Raw genomic sequence first — 16277 nt, 5'->3', positions numbered from 1 at the left:
CTGACCCGGGCTGCGGGACCCTCCCCCCCACCCAGTCCGATCTGGGCTGCAGGATGCGGGGGGGGGTCTCTCCAGTCTGACCCGGGCTGCGCGATGCCCTGGCCCCATCCCGGCTGTGAGAGCCCCGGGGTCCGCGGCGGGCTGCAGGGTGGGTGCGGGGCGGGGAGGGGGAGGCTCCCCGCGAGGCCGGCGGGCGCCGCGGGTGCCCGCGGTGCGAGGCGCGCTCCGGGCAGAGGCTCCCCCAGCGCGGCGGCGCCCCCCGGCGGCCGCGCCGCAGCGCAGCAGCGCGGCGCCCCGCGGCGGGGCCGCCCCCCGGCGGCGGGGCCGAGCGCCGCGCCCGCGCCCGCCCCCGCTGCCGCCCCATTGGCCGCGGCGGCGCCGCGCGTCACCGCTTCCTCCCGCTTTTGTGCGCCGCCCCGCGCCGCCCCGCGCCCTGCTGCCGCCGCCGCCGCGCCGGTGTGTGCCGTGCCGTGCCGTGCCGTGCCGTGCCGTGCCGTGCCGTGCCGTGCCGTGCCGTGCCGTGCCGTGCCGTGCCGTGCCGTGCCGTGCCGTGCCGTGCCGTGCCGTGCCGTGCCATGGCGCTGCGCCGGTAGCCGCGCCGCAGGACGGGGTAAGGCCCGCGGGGAGGGGGCGCGTCCCGCGGCGGGGCAGCGGGCGCCTCTCGCTCGCGCTTTTCCCTTCCCTTCCGCCCCGCCGGGGCAGCGTGTATATACATGTATATATTGCATATATAACTATGTGTGTATATATGTATATGTATGTTTATATATATATGTATATATACGTGTATATGTATGCACGCACACAGACACGTGTGTGTGTGTATATATATATATATATATATACACACACACACACACATATGTATATATGGTCTCGTGTTATCAGGATGCATTAACTTGCCGGGCTGAAGGTCGTGTGGTTACGTTGCCCTTTGCGGCCGCTCGGGCGCTGCCGGGATGCCGAGCGTCCGGACAGCCCGGTGTCCGTGCCGCCGGAGCACCCGGCGAGCGGAGTCCGGCAGCACCGAGCCGGGCCCGGGTGTAAGGCCCCTGCTGGATGGGGAGGCCACCAGGGTGTTGTGGAGGGGGGAAATGGGCCCTTCGCTGGGTGGATGGGCGATTGGAGCGCTGGGAAGCGGTGCGGCTTGCTCCGGAGCGAGGTGGTGCTACGGGAGAGGTTACGCTGCCAGCGCCCGGCCTCAGTGCTACGAGACCGGGCTGGGAGCGTGGCAGGGAAGTTGGGTGCCAGGCTGAAGGAAGGTGCAATGGGGTGGTTTTCCCTGGCCAGATGCTCCTTGGAAAGAAGTGAGTGTTTTGTTTTTTTTTTTTTTTTTTCCTAAATTATATATATATTTGCATAGACCTGCTTCTGGTTCACAGCATGTGTGTTGAACTCACTGATGTGCAGACCAAAAATGTGGGGTGCTCTCCCCTCCAGCAAGCGCGGAGGAGAGGCCGGGGCTGGGAACGGGGAGCTGGCAGAGGAAGGTCCTCTCTGGAGAGCTGGGATCTGCGCTGAGTTCGGGTACTCCCAGGGATCCCCTGGGTCTGGCCCTTGTGTTTCTTCCGTGCCTGGAAGCCGTCTGGCCGGGTTCCCTTTTGCGGTGACTTGCAGATTTTTCCCATCTGGCAGTTTGTAGTTTTGTGCACGAGAAAACTCTTCGTTGCTCGTGCAAGAGCTCGGCTTCGTTTGCAGGCTCGTGCGTGACTGTCCCGTCCTGCGACGGCCGCGTCTGCGGGGCCGCGCTTTCGGACCCCTCGCTTGGGATTAATTCTGATGGGCGCTTCGGGGTTTCCCCGGGCTCCTGCGGCGTCGGGGCTTCCCTCTGCAGCCGGGCGCAGCCCTCCCCTTCGGAAGGGTTTGCGGCTTGTAAAAGCTGCTCCGTCGGAGACGGGACGTGTGGCTGGACGCTTGGTTGTGCTTGGGCATCGGCAGGAGACCGCTGGGCTCCGTCGCGTCCGCTCCCGTCTCGGCGCCTGTCGCGGGCCCGGTGCAACGCATGGAAACGTGCACGCTGTCAGCTGTGCTCTGGGGAGACGGAAAATGCGTTACCCAGCCGCAGAAAGGGGAGTGTGGAATTCAACTGGGTTATTTTTTTTCTTTCTTCCACTAGCCTTCAGACACTATTTTCTTGGAAAAGCTATAAATGGCTCCCTGATGCCGAACCTGGCACGCTTACCACGAATCCCCAGACTGTATTTATTTATTTTTCCCTTTTAAGCGCCGCAAGGTGAAACAAGTGATGGGGCCGTTTCCGCGGAAGCCTCCGGGCTGGCGTCGAAGCAGTAACGCGTCTCGCAGCTGCCGATTTCCCACCTGCCGCTCCGCCAGCTCGGCGGCTCCTCCTCGGGCTCCACGCGGTCGAGATCGTGTCTCTTTCCGGTGCCTTTTGCCGCTTCCTCCGAGCGGCCGGTTTTGAGCGCTCGCCGGCAGGAACGGCGGGGAGCTGGCGGGTGGCGAGCCCGCGATGCTGCGCGCCGACGGGGTTCGTGACTCCGCGCCGGTCCGTGCTGGGCTCTTTCCACCCGCTCGACTGACTCGGAAGGTTACGGCGCTGGAGTTTGGGATTTAAAGGTTCCCAGCAAATTACTCGCTGCAGGAAAATCGCCCCGTTGCGGCGAAACCTGGGAAGGGAGGACAAGCGTGGGAGCGCTCTCGCGTGGCATCCGAGAGCTGCCGGGGGGTGCACTGCCGCCACACCGCGCCAAAGCTCCCGGCGCAACCATGTGGAGCCCTCGGATGGAGGGGAGGAACGGTTTTGGGGCGCGCAACCGGCTGAGCCGCTCCAGCGGCGAGATCCTCTCCCGCTGCAGCACAGACCGGCTTTGTGTCGTGCTCGGAGCGTTCCCCAGCTGGCCGGGGCATTGCCTCTGGCCCGGAGCCTCTTTTTTTTGATGGAGGAAGGATTTTTTTTTGGGGGGGGGAAGGGGAGCAGCATAGTTGGCTCGGAAAGCTGAACGCCTCTCGGCCTCCCGGGTGCCGTTCCCGGAGAAGGTGCGCTGGGGCTGGAGGCCCAGCTGGACGCTGCAGTATCGGTGTGGCCCACCACGGGGAATGGAGGAATTTGGCCCAAAGCCAACTCACCCTCTGCAGTGGTGGCCGTGGAGGGAAGCGGTCGCCGAGCCGGGGCCACGGGGGTTCGCAGTAAGCCCGGCGTCTTCTAGCAGCCCTTGCTGCTGCTTCCCCTTCTCTGTGCTCTTACTGTGGACAAGCTGCTGCATGTCATCGCTGCGTCAGGTCTCAGGTGCTGGCTTCTGTTAGAGACACCTTGCTGGCGGCCTCCCCTGTGGCAGCGGCACTGGGGCTGGACGAGCAGCAGCGGGACTACCCGGAGTGTTTGACCTGAGCTTCCAGGGCTTTTAGAAGTCAAGGTTGAAAGGTGTGCTTGTCCTGCCAAGAAGAGGGGGATTCAGCTCCAAAGCCCATTCCCTAAACACTTCTTCCATCCCTGGAAGGCTCCCAAATGAATGTTAGTGAAGACCAAGTAACTCCAAATTTAATAAGAACCTGTGTAGGCTGGAGCTTGTCCTGCTCTCCTGAGTTAAAATCCGCATTGGCTTGTTTTACGCCTCTTGCTTGTGAAACATGGATATTTCTGCAGACCAGTTCAGAAGGGGTGGACCTCACCTGCAGAAGGATAGCGAGATTTATCACTTCAGTGAAAGCTCCCCCCATTTCATATGCTCAAGGCTGGCAGAGGATCCGGCACAGCCTAGGGAGGAAAAGCCGCAGCAGCAGCGAAACCAGAGGGTGGAGCTGAGCCAGGTTTTGGCTCCATGCCGTGGAAATCGCATGGGACAAAGTCCAGCGGATAATGTGCCCAGCGAGGCAGGCCGGGGCCACGTGCAGCTAGATCCTGGAAGGAGCTGGCCAACCTTCTGCGTTGGGACGCTGTGCAAACAGCGGTGTGCAGGCCAGGCTCTTGAAGAGATGGGTGGATGGATGGAGTTCAGGTAGCGCTTAAAGATGAAATAGCCTGAAAAAATGGCTTAGGTTGGATGGAGCCCAGCTTGTTGTACACACCTGCTATGGTCAGAAGTCTTCACACTGCGCACCAGAGTGACCTGATTGGCAACTGGATGGTTCAGGGGAAAAAAAAAAGACTGGTTAGAATTGCTCTGGGAAAGTGTCTGATGGGATGAAAAGTATTTGCGGAAAAGGGAGGAGAATCTTAAATCCAGCGCTCTGAAGTGTATTTGTGGCCTCTAAGATGCTCTGAGCACTCCTGCCCTACACTGGAGCAATTGCATTTCGGTGGCTGCCTCATCCACGTGGAAGTATTTCTTGTGCAGCGGCTTCCAAGCATCTGTAAATCTCCAAGGGACTATTCAAATTTTTGCATGTAACAACTGCTGTTAGCCCAAACTTCAGGATTGGTGGTGGGGAAATGACTTTTGTCTTAAGTTCTGTTCCTGCCAGTCCCACTGTGGAAATCTGGAGGGGGACACCTCTTCTCTGAAGTATCTGCTGAGACCTGGCAAGTTACTGAGCAGTGAGCTTTTGCGATGTGGATGGTGGATTGCTTGGGTTACTTAGTGCTTTTGTAGAGGGCAGGAGTCAGATCATAGATGAGGTAAATCAGCAATAGCTAAGCGCTCTTCACGGTGGTAAAAGACTATGAAATCTAGCAGAGATTCATCTTGTTCAAAGGGTGCTCTTGCATATTTGCTCTGCAAGGTTGCAGCAGAGATGCTGTATCCTGAGCCTCGGGGACCCTGCACAAGGGTGATGGGCACATCTGACTCATGCTCACTTTTGTGGCTCTTGCAAATGGTTGAATCCTGCCTGTGATCCAAGTTAGTGGTTTGGAGCATCCGCTGCGCTGGAGGAACCCAAGTGCTGTGATAAAGGAGGCCTGGGGAGAAGATGTAGAGTGAGGTCCATTCAAGCTAGTGGTGAAGGTCAGCTGAAGGAAAGGTGTGTCTGTATGCAGAAAAACCCTGTTTTACCTTTTTTCTTGCCAGCCTCTCGCTTATTCCTCTCTGTCACCATCCTAAGAGTGGCCTGAGTATGGGGAGGGACTGTCCCTTTTTTGCATGCTGGGTCAGTGCAGTGTTGCAATGACCAGTGGCAAAGTTATAAGTCATCTTGGAATTTGCAGCAGAAATAATGTGGCTGATGTGGCAGTGTGTGGTGTGCAAGCTGGGATCATGGATCGAAGCAGTCTGAAGATGTAAGTGATGAATAACCACTACTTGGAAATTGGAGATCGGATTTTTAGCCTTGCTTCCTTTTAGGTTGGTAATGCACTGATGTGCTGTGGAGCTGTGAAGCAGGACCTGTTTTGCTGAGCTGGTGAAATGTCCTTCAGTAAAACCATCAGGTGGTCCAAGCTCCTGGGCAGCTTTCCTTGCTGATGCAAGATGCTCACGTGCATTTATGTAACTGTTGCTTTGCAGTTGCTACCTAGACTGACCCAAGAGGAATTTCAGATTCCAGCAACTGCAACCTCGACATCTTATGTTTGAGTTTCAGTGCAGAAATATGGTATCGATCACTCTTTACAATCCTTTTGCTGGATTCCAGTTTGGGGAGTTGCTTTTGGAAAACCTAAATGGCTGGTTAATAAACCAGAGGAATGCATTTGCTGCTTCTTGGTCTTATTCCTTCAATGCCGGTGCTCACCGAGTAGCAAGAGTCACTTGAGAAATATGCAAGATATTTCAGTTATTCCTGGTCGGAGGGTGCTGGTGGCAAATAAGAGATAAACAGAGACTGTATTGAGTTGTGCTTAGCTTGTTGCATCATTGATTTTATAGAGAGGTTCAAGGTCCAGCTCAATGTTATTACTGCCTGGGATAAACCCAGCAGCAGGGTGCATCCAGGCTGCTCGCGAGTTGTGCAGTGTTTTGCCGGGTTGGATCAGGGTAGGGAAAGGATGTTGTTTTTACTGCTCTCACTGTGTATTCCTTCGGAATGGCACTGTGCTCTGGGGAGTTGGAGAAACCTTGTGAAGAGATGCCTGGATGGAAGAGCCAGGAAAGGAGTTGAATGCATGTGTGCTTTTTGAAACATCAGGTTGTAATTCTCCCTACGCTGCTTTCTCCACCTCCAGATTGTTGGCGGTTGGATTAGCAGTTAGAAGCATTTGCTTTGGTGTCAGTCCCAGGAGCTTGCTCTGGGCACGCACTGTGGTTCGTGGTGGCCACAGGGCTCTGGTTGCGGTGTCTTTGAAGTTTCATGGGGCAGATCCTGCCTGCTTCTCTTGTGGGCTGGCACTCAAAAACGCCGCCCTTGGCTCCTGCTGATCCTGAGGAGCAGCTCTTTGGTGGGTACCAGCATTTGATGATGGTAGCCTTGGGTAGCCCTTTCTCCTCTTGTGTCCCACTGAGTATTGTGGCTGCTGGATGGCATCAGGGCTGCCTGATGTTCTCTCAGTCTCCACGTCCTCAGCTTTCTGCTAGGATGGCTGGCTCAAGCTGGCTTTGCTGGCTGGGAGGACTTGTTTCCCCAGTGGGATTTGGTTGATGCCTGCTTGCTCCCCCTGTGCAATAAAGTCATTTTTGGCTGTGCTGCCCAGGGGATATGGTGTGCTCTTGAATGCTGATTTGAGTCATGGATGGCTCCAAAGAAAGTATAGCTGTGTTGTTTTCTACATAACTGAGTGATGAAGATCTCTGTCTGCAAACTGGCATGGCCTCACCTTGCCTGGCTGAAGTGTAAAGGATTTGAGGAGCTATGCCCACTCTTGCTTATTTTTGTTCTGGATGGGGAGATGAAATTCTTTGCTTGCTGGGGTTTTCCCTGATGCTCTCCTCATAGCACTGAAATGTTGAAGACATTCACACAGCGCCTGGGTCTCCTTCACTGTGTTACCTGGCTGATAACTCAAGAAAAAGAAAAGATACTTAATCACTGCAGCATTTCAGTAACTTGCTAACATAGGTGCGTGTCTGCTGGCCTTGCGGATGTGACGGTACGGCGTGAAGACGTGTGTTTTTGTTTGCAGTTTGTGTGGGAGGAGACAAGATCAAACAATCGGCTTTCGGATCTCGTGCGAAAGGTGCGTCTCTCGAGGGAAGGCCAGAGATGAGCTTGTTTCAGTCTTGGTCTATGTCTAGGAAATCCTGCACAGAAGGACTTCCCTTTCAGAAAGCAAATACTGCTGTCTCGATGAGGCAGGGTAATAAACTGCACTTTTCATCCTGGATGAGGATCCAAGGAGATTGGGAACCTCAGAAGGAGGAGTGAGACCTTTTGTACCCAGCTTGTCATCGTATGGGAAGCCAGCCTGCCTCTTGCAATGTGCCTTGCTGGGGAGGTCCAGTTCGGTGTATTGTCTCTGCAGGAGTTTCTCAGGTTGTGTATTTGCTGCAAGGACTTGTCAATAGGTGACAAAACTGTGAGGTTGCTGTGGAAGAACACAAGATCTGCCAGGCTGACCGTATATGATAAAGTGTCTTTTTTGCTACAGGAACCTCCCTCTCCTTGACATGTTTTGGGCTGGAGTTTTGAAAAACTCAATACCGGGTGTTGATGGACAATTATCATAGATATGGTTTAAGGGCTGCTGTGCTTCTGGCCATGTTCAGGAGTGTTACCAAGGGTCTTTGCTTCTGCACCAACCTGCCTTACCCAGACGCTGGTGGGTATGGTGGGGAAATCTTTTTTTAAGAGTTGGAGATGGACTAGCTTTCCCTTTGTAGTTCTTGGATTAATCAAATGTGCATTTATTGCACAAGTCTTGAGTTGTTGGTGCACAGCGGTGTTATGCTTAGCTTTGTGGTTGCATCCTTTTTATTAGCTCACAGTCCTTGAGAAATGAGAAGAGCAAATCGTTTGATCAGGGATTAATGAAAGCTAAGTAAGTGTTTCGCGTGCATGTGTGCACAGTTGTGTACGTGTGTACAGTTACCACAGATACCTGTGGTTGGCCTCTTGTAGCATCTGTCTCTGCTTGCTGAGAGCCCCAGCTGGGCCGTGGGGCATCAGGAGATAGTCCTGCTGCACTAGGATCAGGACCATGGGGGATCCAGGCTGGTAAATCCCATTCTTGTGGCATGTCCTATGCAACCTACTGAGAGCTAATCTCCCTGTGATATTTTGGGCCTGTCTCTGATGTAATCTCCCAAGAAACGGTCTGCTCTCTGGCTTGCTCCTGAAAGTGTGGTTCTGGATGGGTGAGCAGTTGCTTACCTAGCATTACCAAAGCAACGAGTTGTTGCTTTCCATGACTCATGAAAATGCACTGTGGGCTCTCTTAAGAATGGCTGAGATCATTTTTTGGCTGAGTCTAAGCATCTGGTTTCCTTAGCAAATAGCAGTGGAGGGGGAGGGGATTTCCAAACTTGTTTCTTTGTATGTGTGATCTGGGTTTTTGAGCTCTCCTAGAATAAAACACCAACTTCATTTTAAAAGAGGGGGAGGGAAAAGACCTGTGACTTTCATATCTGTTTAGGTTTTGCAGCCCCGCTTGTTTTGCCTTACAGAGGGAAGAACTAATAACATTAGAGGAGTGGACACTGTTTTCCTCTTAAATAAACAAGTAGAGAAACATTATGGGTGGCATTTTTCTTTCAGAGCATATCCTCCTTGGGGAGGAGAAGGAGGCACAGAGGAAAATTATGCAAACAAATCCATAAGCCTGTGGGGTTTTCATTGTTGTTAGTTTGCTCAAGCAGAGGATTCTTTGAACATACAGTGCTGCAGAAGGTAGAGCGTGAGCGAGAGGGATCTGACGTCTGATGAGCGTGACTTTTGAGACCATTGATTTGCTCTCTGGTTATGTCTGGTTAATCTGAAAGGAGGAGTATTTGCATGGGCCAAAGGTGCAAGATGGGTGTTAGCTGGAAAAGAATCACGTCTTTAATAGCCGCATGGTAACTTTGGATAAGGAGAAGGTCCCCAAGTGCTTTACAGCCTCTGCAACCAGCCTACAGCTGCCTCGGAAGAAGAGCAGCCTTTCAGGTGGAGCATCTCTTCCTTGCCCAAGTTTAGCTGCCCACGAACAGGCAGAGAAGAGAGGAGAAACACTCTGTAGGCAGAAGGTAATGGTTGGAGATATTGCAGCGTTGAGTTTAATGCACCTGCACTTTGCAGGTGGTGGTAGGAGTGAGGGCTACGCTTGTTCAACCTGGTGCCCACGGCAGGGTCAGCTGACTTCAGGAATTTAATAGACACAGACTGACCTCTCGTCGCGTGTGTGCACCCTGCTAGCGCTCCGGGTGTAGTGAGGTCGGCTGGCTGCGGCAGGCAGGCGTGTGTCCCTGCACCTCGGGGAAGTGGGTGAGATCTAGCGCGGGGTCTGCCCCAGGAACGGCAGGAATGCAGAAGCGTAACCGGCTGGCCCGCGAGCCGTGAGGTGACGTTACCGAACGGATTTGGGCTCACTTCCTTATAGCTGCAGACATGAGATAAGATAGAAACTCTGAAATGTTTGCAGCGAGAGCAGCGAGGCTTCCTCCTTCTGCCCCGAGCGTGTCCTGCGGGGCAGGAACAGCCGACTGGGTATCCACGCAGCCAGCGGAAAGCAAAGTCCGCTTGCTCGAGGAACAGCGCAATTCGACTGAAGACGGCGGCGCTGTGTCCTGCCCTTTGGATCGGCGCTGGGGTGGTTGTGCGTGGAAATACTCAAGCTGCTCTGTGCACCAAGGTTTCTCGAGTCCCTCCTTCCCGTTTTCCTCTTCCTCTCCGTTTCTCTGTGTGTTGTTTAGTTAGCTAGCTCTGGGCAGAGTGGGTGAACACTGCTGATCTAATCAAAAGTGTAGTATTTACCCCCTTTTCCCACCAATGTGGCGTAATCTGTGCAGAGCCCAGCAGCAATCCGAGTCTTCTAGGTCTTAATATTTTCCTTTTGTGCAGGAAAGGAAATAAAGGCAACCTGTGGTCTGCTCGTGTTAATGGTGCTTGTGACTGTTTGACTTCGGGGACAAAGTTCGCTGCTCAGCCCAGCTGCCAGATGGCCACCACCTTGCACCCCGCGTGTGCTAGGTGGGTTTAGTGCAAGATGATCTTGTTGGAGATAATTGGGTGTAGGATGTTCCTCTGCCCCCTGGGCTGGCTGTGCTGGGTCACTGCTGCGTTGAGCTCTGCCTTGTTTTGCTCTCGGTGGTGTTTCTGCTGGTGCTGACCCACCAACGGGTATAAATCTGGTAGTTTGGTGAACAGTGGATGCCAGCAGACAAGTTGGAGGGCTGGAGCCAGCTAGAGTAGCTGACTTCCAAGGCTTTACCTGACTTGGTGCTGCATAAATTAAGTGAAAGCAAACTTTGACAAGCTATTTTTTTTCTTTTCCATTTTCTTCTTCCTGTTGTGCCTTCATCTCACCCTCCCCCCTGCCAATGTGTAGTGCAATGAATCAGCTTTGGCTTGAGAGGCCACCACCTGGGTACCTCCAAGGGCCTTGTGCTGTCTAGGCAGGAATTGCTAAGAGACAGATTTTTCTCATCTCTAACTTACAGATGGGGTTGTTGGAGCCCTCTTACCCCACAACCAAGTCATTTCCCCCCACTCTAAGGTTCCTACTATATAGCACTGGGCAAAGAGTTGGTCATCACATTCCTCCCCCCCAAAATTAGTAATTAAATTTAAAATACTACTTTTTTAATTTGAGCCTTTTAGACTTCATGGCTTTTACATTTCAACTTTGGCGTCTATAGGTCTTTAGCAAAAAAGGAGGGAAAAAAAAAAAGGAAGTGAAAGGAAGTGGGATTCTGATGTAATCATGTGACTCCAGGAGCTGGGTTTCGTGAGAAGTACTCAGTTATGTGAGCACAAGCGATGCTTGGGGTCATGCTGTGGTCTAGCAGCTGAAAAAAAAAAAAAAAAAAAAAAAAAAGAATTGGAAGCAGAACCTTCTACTCCTGACTCCCCTTTCCAGTGTTGTGACCAGTGAATGTTGCTTACTCAGTGGCAGATGTCTGCCCTATTGCTAGAGGAGATACAGCTTGTGTGTGCAATCCACTTTTGCATTTTAAAACTAAGAAAGGGCCTTGCTGCTAAATCAAGGCCAATGCAGACTGCAGACTTATATAGCAATATAAGCTATATTACCTAAGTTGCATTGAGTTATCCTCTTGTCAACTTTTAATCTTTGTTGGGTTTTTCACTGTTTCAGGGGTTTCAGGGGACTAGCACTGACTGGTTGATGGAGGAGCAGTTTCTGTTCTCTTGCCAGTTAGCTTTCTGCAAAAGCATACCGACTATTTCTCCATGCTGGACAAGATCAGCTCTAAATGTTCAGAGAAGTACAAATACTATGGTAATACAGAAATGAGGTTCCTCTGCTGCTTGTGGCTGCAAGGACAGGAATTGGGTGGCTTGGCTGGGTGCCTTTGAGTTCACCAAAGCTGAAAGCCAGGCAAATGTGAGTTCTTTGCTTAACTCTCCTTGGGCAAGTCCTGTTAGCATGAGTGATATAAGAGCACAACACCAGAATGGCAGAGCGTTGCTCTCTGAAGACGACCTAAACGAGCCAGCAAAGCCAGCACGTTTCTGTACAACGTGGGAGATATTTATTCTGTGACTAAGCACAAAAGTTGAGAGATGGAAAAGGTCCTATTAGATCATCTAGTCCACCTCCCTGCTGGCACACAGTTTTTCTCCCAGGAGAATATTTCTGAATGCGCTGTAGGACAGAAGGAAGTAGTTTACTTAGGGCACTAGGTAGGACTAGCAGGCAGCTTGTGCAGATGAGGAACGTGTATGTGACTTGACTTGCCATGCACAGTTACTTACAGCAACAGGATTTTGTAGTAAAAGAGCTGAAAGCCCTTGATGCAACATTCCTCGCATGCTTGGAGCTTTCCTGGTGATTTATTGGAGCTTGGTTTGTGCAGGCATCAGCTTGTCGTCTTTTAAATGTTCTAGAGGAAAAAAAAAATCTAATTTTGCCTTTATATTTATGATGGAGTTGGTGGTTCAAAACCCAGTCATAATAGATGAAAACGAGAAGCCTTCTGCTATGGAGAGGTCAGCCAACTAAACATCTGTGCAGCTGGCCTGGCCTCGGTGTGCTGGGATCTACGACAGCAGGGCGTAAAACCTCTTGGAGGATGTGTCAGAAAGGTGCAGGTGGAAATGCTGTCGCTAGGACAAGCGGAGCAGTGCTGGAATTTCAGGCAGCAGCTTGGGGACCATCAACACATCTTCGTTTATTATTCCTTAGAATGTGCAACCAAAGCATAGCCTCATGCATATACTTAAAAAAAAAAAAAACAAAAACAAAAAACAAAAACAAAAAAAAAACCAAACCAAAACAAACAAACAAACAAACAAACAAAAAAACCCTCCCCTCCTTCTCTTGATTTGATCTGTGCCTGAGGGTGCTTGGCACCTCCTAGGACTGAAATCACTGACTCCTGATGCAAAGGAACTGATTCTGTCCCCACTTGGGCCCTGGTTCGAGGAAGAATTGGAGCACGTGCTGAACGCAGCTGGAGGACTGCAGCAGAAATTTCCTACTAGGACATATGTTGACCTGCCCTCTTGGATTGAGACTGCTGGGTTTTGCATTTCGGATAACTGCCGATTCCAAGGATGTCTCCTGGTTTAAGCTAGTGTGAGATCGTTATTTGGGATTAGAAGCCAGGTCTGGTCTGTGGTGCAGGTGAGCTACCAGGCTACTGCCTCACCAAGGTGTGTTTTGCTGGTGGTGGCACTGTGTTGGGCCCCTGGGGCTGTGCTCTGGCCTGAGGATCAGTTTAGTGACACTGCAGTGTTTTGTGTAATTTTCTGCAGATATTACAGGATCTCACCAGGCTCATTACTCTGTTTAGTCAGGAGAAGCTACCCCCTAAATCCTCAGGAGATACAGGCTGAGTGTTTTGGGGTACAGGCCATATCCCTGGCAGCCATGGTCTGTCTTTTGGCATGTTCTGTGGAAGTGACAATGTCGCAAATGGTATTTTCCAGGAGAACTTCCAGCTCTTGTAAATGAGCTCCAAGACGCACTTCACCCCCCCCCCCCCCCCCCACATCATCTAGGGAGGAGGGAGCTGGATGAGGGCACAGTGCATGCAGGGAGCAAATCTGCCTTATTAATACTTAATTTAGAGAAATCTCTGTCTCAAGATGTAAAAAACAATTGCAAATGCTGTCTGGACACCACCTCTCCACATCAATTAGAGGCTTTAAATGCTCAGCAGGGAGGATTAAATAGAAAACTGAAATCTTTCCATCATGACAGCCTTCTGGTTTCCATTGAAATGCAACTGAAGAACTGGAAAGGCTTCTGTGTTTTGTTGTGATATTCAGGCATATGTTTCTTTCCATCCTGGAGATTAATTCTGTCTGTCTGTAACAGGGTCGTGGGAATCGATATTGAATTGTACTGAGAAAATGGTATTTCTCCAGAGCTCTGTTCTAAAAGTAGTTGGCTGTTTCTCCACTGTGTCTAGTAAGTGACCTGGTTTTGAAGCAGCTGAGCAACGGCTGCTCTCATGGTCCTCAAGCTCCTGGGTGGTGGTGTGTGGCTGCCCTGACAATTCACGGTTGGTCTGTGGTCTTTGGAGGGTGAGGGGATTCTCTCTTGGGGTCAAACTTCCTCCAAGGTGTCTGAAAAACCTCCACCTTCTTCTGGCTGTGGCTTTCTGTTGCACGGCCCTGGGACTTGCAAGCTATAGGAAAGGAAATTACTCATAGCTCTGCCTCCTCTGTAGGCTGTGCTCAGCACTGGTGAGCTGTCATGACCAGCCCTAAACTGTGCAATGCCTTAAGCTGGATTTAGAGGCAAGATCTGTATTTTCCTTGTCTTTTCCTCCTCATGTGCTTCTTCCCTGGCACTCTGGTGCACGCGTAAAGAAGCACAGGCAGCGTTATTGCCCTGTTGCTCAGGGCTTGAGGAATGAAGGAGAGCTGCTGCAGGAGCCATGCTCTGCCTGGCTCACACGAGGGTAGTGGGTCACTGTTTTGTGATGGCAGGGCAGACCCAGGAGGCCCTGGGGGCTTTTAGCTTAGGACAGTCCTATCTGCTCTGCATGCCTTTTGGGATGTGTGAGCGTACAGCTGTATGCTGCCCGATCTGGTTCTTGCACTGTTCATTTGTGTTCAGCTGTATACAGAGGAAAGTGTACTTGAGTTCATGTGATGCTGCAGGTCAAGAGGACAAGGAAGAGAACAAAACCAGACCCACGTGTTTCTGTTTCATAACCTCTGGTGGTGGTATGGTGATGGACACACAAACCAGCAGCTTGTGAAGGCAGCAGTCATCTGAGGCTATGCATAAACACAGTCCTATTGCCTGAAAGCACTGGTACATTTTAATCTTAGAAGGCCACCAAGCACTCACTGAGCCTTACTTCTTCGTTTGGTCTAACATTAATTCAGAATTAGATAACAGAATTGACATGAGCAAGAAAAGGACCTCGGCTTCTGTGGCACTCTCCGGGGCTGTTCCTCAGGCCCTAGCCTCTGTTTGCCATGGGCCTTGTGCTTCTTGTCTGCAGGAAAAGATAAAATAACCCTGTAACTGGTTAGAGAGGTGCTGGGCAGGAAGTGGTAATAGGTTTCTTGCACTCATCTTCACAGTCAATTGGAAAGTTGTATTTTGATCAATTGAATCCAAATGGGCTGTAGGGGATGAAGCTGAGCTTGTTAAAGAGGATGCTGTGAAGCAGGAAGGCTGCGAGAAGGACTATTGATCACAGGTGGCTGAGTACCAGATGATGGTACACAAGGAGGCAGGAGGTTGGTAGGATAAATGGTATGAAATGCAGGAGTTAGCCTGTGTGCTATCAGCAGGGTATTGCAAGCAAGAGAAAGTGGGTCAGTTAGCAAGTGGGCTCTTTGTGGGAGGTGGCACAGTGACCTCAAAGCCTTGAGGACTGTCTGAGCAGAGCTACTGCTGACATACTGCATGACCTGTGCCAGTTGCTGCAAGGTCTTGCAGATAACATAGGCAATGAGATGGACCTTCCTCCTTCCTGGTCCCAAGCTTGGTCAGTCAGTGACAACTTCAACATTAGAGCACGTTGGACCAGTCATAAAGCTTGTAATGATTTTGGTGCTTCAAGATCAAAGCTACAGAGATGTTGTTGGTTCCTGGCTGTCCTCACCTTTGGGGAAATTTGGTGTTTGAATCCCTGGAACAAAAGCTGGCTCTTGGGTTGGGTTCTCCACTGCACCACATTGGCTTTGCAGCTCCTGAAGTAGGACTTCATTCATGGAGATGCTTCATTTCTGATGCCAGATAGTAGGAAATCAATGCTGCATAGACATCTTTCTGCCAGTTGCTTTTGCCAGGAAAAATTTCACCCTGAGACAAATGCTTTTCTGAGGACATACTTCGTCTGAATGTTTTTGTGTCTGTTCCTGCTTTTAAGTTTCTGCTCCTCCTTCTTCCTCTTTTTTTCCAGGGACATAGAAGAAAGAGGTCTGAAACTTCACTTTTCCCAAAATATTTTTTGATTGTTTCCCCCCGCCCTCCCCCCAAGTCTCTTGGCATTTCATCTGAAATGTAAAAATAGCCACAAAAAATGATGGAAGAAATTTTAATGCTTCTCTGCCTTGGCTTTTATCTTATATACCCAGAGATATTCCTTCTGCCTTGCTGTCTCTGCTTAGGATGTATGTTCAGGGAAAGTGGAAAGGGTTTCTGTTGGTATAACTTGCATCAGAGTTTATTACTTTGTTTTGTAAGTGTGTAAAAAATTACCTGAGGATAGGATTTTGTCTTGTGAAAGAGCAAAGGATGTAGAACAGTGCTTTCCCCAAAGTGGAGGCCTTCATCCTCAGCAGGGGGCTGTGGGCTTAAATAATCCTAGCTTGGTTGGCTTGAGTGAGATGAATGTATAAGTTTGCAGGAGATGAGGACCTGGGCCCTTTAGACTTCATTTCAGTGCCTGATTTAAAACATTGCATTTGAGCATACTGGGCAATCCAATTGCTTTTTGGAGGGCATCTTTGTAAGAGCTGGATTTAAGTGTGTAATCAGGGTATTGGCAATTGGTTCAGCTCTGCTAGTGGCTGGTTGAAGGAGTTCGTAACAAATGTGAATACAGTGGAGATGCAGTTTTTCATTATGTAAACCTTGATGCAAGTTAAAATCCGGACAAGTGGGGGCCACATGTGTTTTCTGGAAGATTGCTCTGCTTGACCTCCCTTTTATATTTGTGTAAAATAGATTAGCCTTAGCCTGATAGGGCTGTGTTGTCTGTTTGCTGCTAATAGAGAGCCCTTTAACCCTTTCGATTGCTTCCTTATTTTGTGAATTTTCAGAAGTTTGTGATCTTTGCACAGAAATCAAAGCTGTTGTATATGCCAGTATGAATTGGTGACTATTCTACTGCAGTTGGTAGAGGGCAAGATTATTACTTGGAGGATTTAAAGCTCTTATT

General features: G+C 50.8%; 1 protein-coding gene across 2 annotated transcripts in view; it reads left to right on the top strand.

The window, feature by feature from the left end:
- The first annotated feature begins 478 nt into the window (after positions 1–478).
- The window catches only part of LOC134136747 (mitogen-activated protein kinase kinase kinase 3-like), a 74073-nt gene continuing 58274 nt past the window's right edge, over positions 479–16277 (top strand). For both annotated transcript variants that reach the window (XM_062568763.1, XM_062568762.1), the window contains exon 1: positions 479–610. The gene's annotated coding sequence lies outside the window, so the exon portion shown is untranslated. The remainder of the gene's footprint in view (positions 611–16277) is intronic.

This window comes from Rhea pennata, chromosome 2 (genome assembly GCF_028389875.1).
Source record: "Rhea pennata isolate bPtePen1 chromosome 2, bPtePen1.pri, whole genome shotgun sequence".
Taxonomy (NCBI): Eukaryota; Metazoa; Chordata; class Aves; order Rheiformes; family Rheidae; genus Rhea; species Rhea pennata.
The sequence above is the reverse complement of the archived record's forward strand: the minus strand, read 5'-3'. Positions and strand labels throughout refer to the sequence as shown.